This window comes from Natrix helvetica (genome assembly GCF_964273705.1).
Source record: "Natrix helvetica genome assembly, chromosome: Z".
NCBI classification, from domain to species: domain Eukaryota; kingdom Metazoa; phylum Chordata; class Lepidosauria; order Squamata; family Natricidae; genus Natrix; species Natrix helvetica.
The window spans coordinates 20,261,114-20,268,421 of NC_138554.1; the positions used below are offsets into that span (position 1 = coordinate 20,261,114).

At 40.7% G+C, this 7,308-nt stretch overlaps 1 protein-coding gene across 1 annotated transcript in view; it reads right to left on the reverse strand.

Moving 5' to 3' along the window:
* The window catches only part of SRCAP (Snf2 related CREBBP activator protein), a 33,177-nt gene extending 32,911 nt beyond the window's left edge, over positions 1-266 (reverse strand). Inside the window, exon 1 of the mRNA XM_081971548.1 lies at positions 5-266. The gene's annotated coding sequence lies outside the window, so the exon portion shown is untranslated. The remainder of the gene's footprint in view (positions 1-4) is intronic.
* Between the last annotated feature and the right edge of the window lie 7,042 nt (positions 267-7,308).

Sequence of the window (7,308 nt, forward strand, 5' to 3'; positions counted from 1 at the left end):
TTACCTGGGTGGGAGGGGGGAGGAGTGAGGAGGGAGGGGAGGTGCCTCCTGCCCCGCCTCCTCCTGCCGCCACCTCAGCCCCAGCGCCGCCGCCTCGGTCGGATAGAATCTGCCGCCATCCGTGGCTCCTAAGCAGCTCCCGGTCGGCTTTTTCCTGTGCGTGGCCCCGCCGGTATTGCTCGGCACGTCGCTGACCCCTCCCACTCGCCTGTGAATCCCTAACCAGGCCCCGCCGAGGCAGATCCGACCCGCCGTGGCAAAATGGCGGCCGCCACCACCAAGCGCCAGGGCCAACCCCCTCCCTCCTCACACTGCTCCCTCCGCCCGCCGGCCTCGGCATGGAAGTCTCGCGAGAATTCGAGCTACGCGAGGGGGAGACGGAGCGGTACGGGGGTGAGAAAGGATTCAGCCGGAAGTTGATTCATGCACAGCGTATTGATGGCGACGAAGACAACGTGGGGAACACTTTGCGAAAGGCGAAGCTTTCTGTAACCATCATACACCAAGAACAGGGCGCGGTCGCTCATCCCGCGGAGAAAGGGCAAGGCCATTGTGAGCGAGGGGTATGTTGGGAAATGAAGTCCGTAGGAATTCTGGGAATTGTAGTCGCTCCTTTGCGTCCCTTCCCCCTGGAAGCATGAAAACAGGAACCAGAGCGCCTCTGTTGAGCGGGCTGGCGCGACCTTTCAAATTTCCCCCTTGTCTATGCTTCTGTATATGAGGTTGTAGGTCTACACACGCACCCATGTCCTCTACTGCACGATTGTCAATGGGAAATAAAATCCGATTTACTTTAAAATATATTTGACGGGCAGCTGGCAAATATTTTCTAAGTAGCAAAAGTTTTAGAGCGCATCTGTTTTGACAGGAACTATTAATTAGTTGTGAAAACAGGGTACAAAATGTTACAACCTTCAACCTCCTATCAACAAGGTACATGTTTGATTAGGAGAAAAAAATCAGCAATAAAAAGTCAGCATGAAGGAGTATAAAATTGCCAATAACTTGAAATATTCCTGACAACAAATTCTCAGTGTGGACTTTATATATGGGTCGTTCCTGACTTGTAACAGTTCATTTAGTGACTGTTCAGTTATAACATTGAAAAAAGTGACATGACCATTTTTCACAAGTTATCTTTGTAGTATCCTCATGATACTACATGATCATGTGATAAAAATTCAGGTGCTTGGCAACTGATTCATACTTATTACCATTACTGTGTCTCAAGGTCATGGGAACCCCTTCTGCCGAGCAAAGTCATTGGGAAGCCATATTCACTTAATAACTGGATTACTAATTTATACAATACAATACAATACAATACAATACAATACAATACAATACAATACAATAGTAGAGTTGGAAGGGACCTTGGAGGTCTTCTAGTCCAACCCCCTGCCTAGGCAGGAAACCCTATACCATTTCAGACAAATGGCTATCCAACATCTTCTTAAAGACTTCCAGTGTTGGGCCATTCACAACTTCTGGAGGCAAGCTGTTCCACTGATTAATTGTTGTAACTGTCAGGAAATTTCTCCTCAGTTCTAAGTTGCTTCTCTCCTTGATTAGTTTCCACCCATTGCTTCTTGTTCTACCCTCAGTTGCCTTGGAGAATAGTTTGACTCCCTCTTCTTTGTGGCAACCCCTGAGATATTGGAACAATGCTATCATGTCTCCCCTAGTCCTTCTTTCTCTTAAGCTAAATATACCCAGTTCCTGCAACCGTTCTTCATATGTTTTAGTCTCCAGTCCCCTAATCATCTTTGTTGCTCTTCTCTGCACTCTTTCTAGAGTCTCCACAACTTTTTTACATCGTGGCCACCAGAACTGAATGCATTATTCCAAGTGTGGCCTTACCAAGGCATTATAAAGTGGTATTAACACTTCACGTGATCTTGATTCTATCCCTCTGTTGATGCAGCCTAGGACTGTGTTGGCTATTTTTGTCAGCTGCAGCAAACTGCTGGCTCATATTTAAATGGTTGTCCACTAGGACTCTCAAGATCCCTTTCACAGTTACTACTACTGAGCAAAGTACCACCTATACTGTACCTGTGCATTCCGTTTTTGTTGCCTAAATGTAGAACCTTACTCTTTTCACCATTGAATTTCATTTTATTAGATAGTGCCCAATGTTCAAGTTTGTCAAGATCCTTCTGTATCTTAAGCCTTTCTTCTGGAGTGTTGGCTATTCCTGCCAGCTTGGTGTCATCTGCAAATTTGATGAGTTCCCCATTTATTCCCTCATCCAAATCATTGATGAAGATGTTGAAGAGTACTGGGCCTAAAACAGAGCCTTGGGGTACTCCACTGCATACTTCCCTCCATGTAGATGCAGTTCCATTGAGGACTACATGTTGAGTGCGGTTGGTCAGCCAGTTACGAATCCATCTGGTGGTGATGCTGTCCAACCCACATTCTTCTACTTTATCTAGTAGTAGGTTATGGTCTACCTTATCAAAAGCCTTACTGAAGTCCAAGTAAACTATATCAACGGCATTCCTCTGGTCCACTAATTTTGTCACATCAAAGAATGCAATAAGATTAGTCTGGCATGATCTGTTTTTGACAAATCCATGTTGGCTTTTGGCTATTACTTTGTTTGCTTCTAGGTGTTCGCAAATTCGTTGCTTGATTATTTTTTCCAGAATCTTTCCTGGTATTGAGGTCAGGCTGATAGGTCTGTAGTTTCCTGGATCTAATTTTTTCCCTTTTTTGAAGATGGGAACCACATCAGCTCTTTTCCAGTACTCTGGTAGTTCTGCAACGATCGATTATCGTTGTATCAACTGCAACGATTCATTTAACAACTGTGACAAAAATGGTCATAAAATGGGGCAAAATTCACATAACAAATATCTCACTTAAAAGCAATTGTTGGCTCAGTGGTGGTCGTAAGTCAAGAATTGCATGTATTCGGCAAAACATGCACTTTTTATCAAGAAAATATTATTTCCACATTATAAATAGAGCATCATTTTAATATTTTAAGTTGCAACCAAAGGTACATGGTTCGTCAAGGGCTTACGTCTAGGTAAAAATAGTATTGTGCAGTTAAGCTGATTCTTTCCATAGTGTTATATAGTTATAATAAAAAAATTATACTATGCATTGTTATACTGTATTTTGCTGATTTTGAAAGACATTTCCAATTTATTGGAATATTATTTTATAAAATAGGTCATACATAGGAAATATGATAGTTTTAGTCATTCAGTTTTGGGTAGATAATTTCTTGTATGTGTCTAACTCACAATGAATATTTTTGCTCCGTTTTTCAGGCCTATATCTGAATTAGAAAAGTGGTGTTATATCTACCACTGCCTCATAGATTTCTTGAGGATGACTGCATATGATTCCATTCTTTGGTAACCCATCTTTTTATCCAAAGGATATTTAAATTGCTTAATTCAGCTCCCCTAAGTACATTCCAAGGAGAAAAAAAATATTTAATGGAATGTTATTCCAACAGAATGTTTGAGTTTTTGTAAGGTCTTCTCAAGAAAGCAGAAGTCTTGAAACTTTTATTGGAAGATTATGTTAGCAATAGATCTATGCAGGAATTTTCCTGCACAAAATGCTAGACTAAACTATTGCAGATGGAGGCCCTCCTAAAATCCAAAACATCACCAAGCCAATCCCAATGTGTGAAGATATTATGGGAAACTCAGGCTGAGGAGGTGATAAACGTGGGTCTCCAAGGCAACGCTGCTGCTCTTCTCCAGAGAGGAGATAAGGCAGCTGGCTCAGGCACATTCCTTTACCCTTCCCAAGGTCCCAAAAGTTACCGCAAAGTAAAGCAAGGAAAGAAACAGAAACCCCATACAGAAATCCCCCCCCCCCCCCAAGCTTCCCCCACTCCCATCAGAATGACAGCCTCCCTACAGGAATCTATGGGACCTGACAGTTTGGTAGTCCTCAACCTTACAACCATTCATTTAGCAACCGTTCAAAGTTACAGTGGCGCTGAAAAAGGTGACTTACCACCAGTCCTCACACTTATAGCCATTGCAGCATTCCCTGGGGTCACATGATCAAAAGTCAGGTGCTTGGTAATGGGCATATATTTACAACATTTGCAGTGTCCCGCTCTGCAACGGCAGATCATGCGATCTTCCCACTCAGCTTCCCACGTGCAAAGACCGATTATCTTAACGATGGCAGTGATTCAGTTAAAACTGAGGTGGTGGAGGGGGTTTGTTGTAAAATCAGGTGTGACTCACTTAAGAACAGAAATTCTGGTCCCAGTTGTGATCATAAGTCAAGGACTACCTGAATTTTTATTGTGAACTTAATGCTTTGTGAAAACTTTTTCTATAGATATACAATAACTGTAGCAGTTAAATCCAAAGTCTGCACAGTGCAAAAGCTATGGCAGGAAATACAGATGCGTCAGGAAAGGACAGCCTAACTGCTTTGCTAGGTACTTCTATCAAAGCATGTGCAAAAACAATTTCCTTCAATTTTGAAGTTATTTAATGTTCTTTGATAAATATTTTAGCATGATTCTGAGTATTATCTAAACAGTCTGTTGGATACATGAGTCAGTTTGAAACCACTGGATGTAATCGTGGCTCCAAATGGGACTACCTCATCCATGTACATATTTATTTGAAAATGGATAGCCATCTATCAAATAAAACTATATTTTCTCTTGCTGAAGCATGTTTTTCTCCATTAAGCCCTACTATTCGATTCACTTTCTGAATATATTCTTGACAACAAAAATGTAGTGGTCAAGTCACCAGGCTACAAAATGGGAGGCTGTGAGTTCTAGTCCTGCCTTAGCCATGAAAGCTGGCTGGGTGACCTCACACTCTTAGTCCAAGTGATTTGTGGGGAAAGGAGGAAGAAAATGTGTTGAATATGTTTGCTACCTTGAGACATTCGTAAAAATTCAGGTGGGATATAAATAAATGTAATAAATCCTTAATCCTGTGTTTAATATTATTTAAATTAATAATTAAAGGGACTGTGGCTTTTTAAGGACATTTTAATGTATTCTTATTCCAATCTCAAAAAAGTACAACTATTTTTTGTGTAATTTTTTGGACCTGTAAGAAGCTACACCAAATGAATAGTTGTTTTATTTAATGAGAATTCTGTGTAGAGGTCTTCTTGAAGCGTTTCAATAAATTTATTATAGCTTTTATTTCAACTTGCACAAATTTACCTACTTCAATGATTACAAATTGACAAAATGTTTGGTAAAAATGCATAAGAATTATGAAGAGTATAGGAAAATAAGAATTAATTTGTGTATTAAACTGTATGGTACTTTTTATGTCTATTACTGGAACAGTCGGCTCAGAATATTAAATGTTGCAGTTTATTTTAATGTGTTAAACCAAATAATTTTGTACGATAGAAGTGCTTGCATTTGTTTTCCATTTTATTTTTTAAAATACATTGTGTGTGTATTCTTAAAAATTGAGGTATAGAAAAATTGGAAAAATGGATGCTGTGGTCAGGATTTAAAGATGTGTAGAAGCTTTTGCCACCATTAGGCCTAGTCTAAATAGGCCTATTCTAAATATTTAAGACCTTTTAATTTCTGGATTGATAGAGATAGAAGGGGGAAATTAGTACCCCCCACCCCCACCCCGTGCTTTGTACCTCTATTTTTTCCTGCTATCGTGAGTTAGATTAGGTTGCATCTAATTCATGGGGTTGGGAGACACGGTGGCTCAGTGGCTAAGATGCTGAACATGTCGATCAGAAAGGTCAGCAGTTAGGCGGTTCGAATCCCTAGCACCACGTAACGGAGTGAACTCCTGTATTTTGTCCCAGTTTCTGCCAACCTAGCAGTTCGAAAGCACATAAAAATGCAAGTTTTCTACTTGCGCCTTTGGCGTTTACATCATGCGGGCCACATGACCACGGAGATGTCTTCGGACAGTGCTGGCTCTTCGGCTTTGAAATAGAGATGAGCACCACCCCTAGAATGACTAGCACATATGTGTGAGGGAAACCTTTACCTTTACTTATACATGGGATATTGTACAAAAGGGTGCTTTGAATTAATTCCAGTGAGGCTGATTTCTGGATTGTTGCCGTGCCGATCTCAGGTGAGGCTATGCTATTAAATTGACAACAGAATTTGGAGGCATATGGTGCACATCAATGGTACACATACATTTGGGGCTAAAGGAGGTTGCAAGATAAGCACTGGCTGCTTTGCCTTACAATTCAATATAACAGTAGGAAAGGTGTGGGGAGTGATTCGCCTTTATAAATGCCTTCCAACATTAGGAATGTTTGTGCTAAGTTTGAAAGCTTAGGCACAGCATCTAACTGACCTCGGATCACCACAGAAAAACTAAGGAGGACTGGACAGCCTTAGAACATCAGGAAGCTGAAGCTAAACTGCAAAGATTAAAAAATATGGAAGGCAGCAGTAGGGGGGAAAAGTCAATATTATTACCGATGAAATTACAGGGGTATGTTCACCGAGTGTGAACTGAACTGAAAAATTCTTTAACTACCAGCAAGGTTCCCTGTGGATAAGCGAACTGGATCAAAAGGCATTCTGGGCTTGGCGCGCTCCAATTCATAATTCAAACAAAATGACAAATGATTTAATAAAAAAATTGTGCTCATTGAAAACCAGAGGTGGAGCCCTGGAATACTGCCCTCCATAATATTCAAGGAAGGCTCACAGATATCCACAGGTATTTCTTGTATTCCAATAAAGACCCTAAATTTTGGCAAAGTATCTAAACATTTTTATCTAACCCACTTAGGGCGTCACCTAGGCAAATATTTATTCTGGATGATTGTATTTCACTCTAAGGTCTTTGCCTTTTTGCCTTTAGTGATGTGTTATGGCAGGCAACAGTCTACTTTGCAGCCAAGATTTTATTAAGTGAAACGTGGGCTTGTTCTATGGTTTAGTTAGTTACAAAAAAGATGAGGGCGGAGGAAACAAAATGCAACCCCCCATTTTTAATTGCAATTATATGCAGGACCATATGCAGAACTTCATTTATTCTTCAAGATGTCAGCAAAGTTTATAGATTGAGGGTCAAATCTGTGTATATGGGGAGCACTCTTCAAACAGTGGGCTAAGCCATAATAAAGGAGGAATTGCAGGAAAAAAATATTTTAAATAAACAAGAATAGTATATATATATATGATTATTCCCCATGTATTTAATAAGTCTGCCCCTTTTCCATATTAACAAGTACACAATCCAGGACACCTTTTAGTGATACTTGGGACTGCAGAGAGTACCTGAAGGAACTGCATGTTGAGCAGCTCTACTTTAAAATGGTGGAAAGGAAAACGGGCTCCGATTCTTTCCC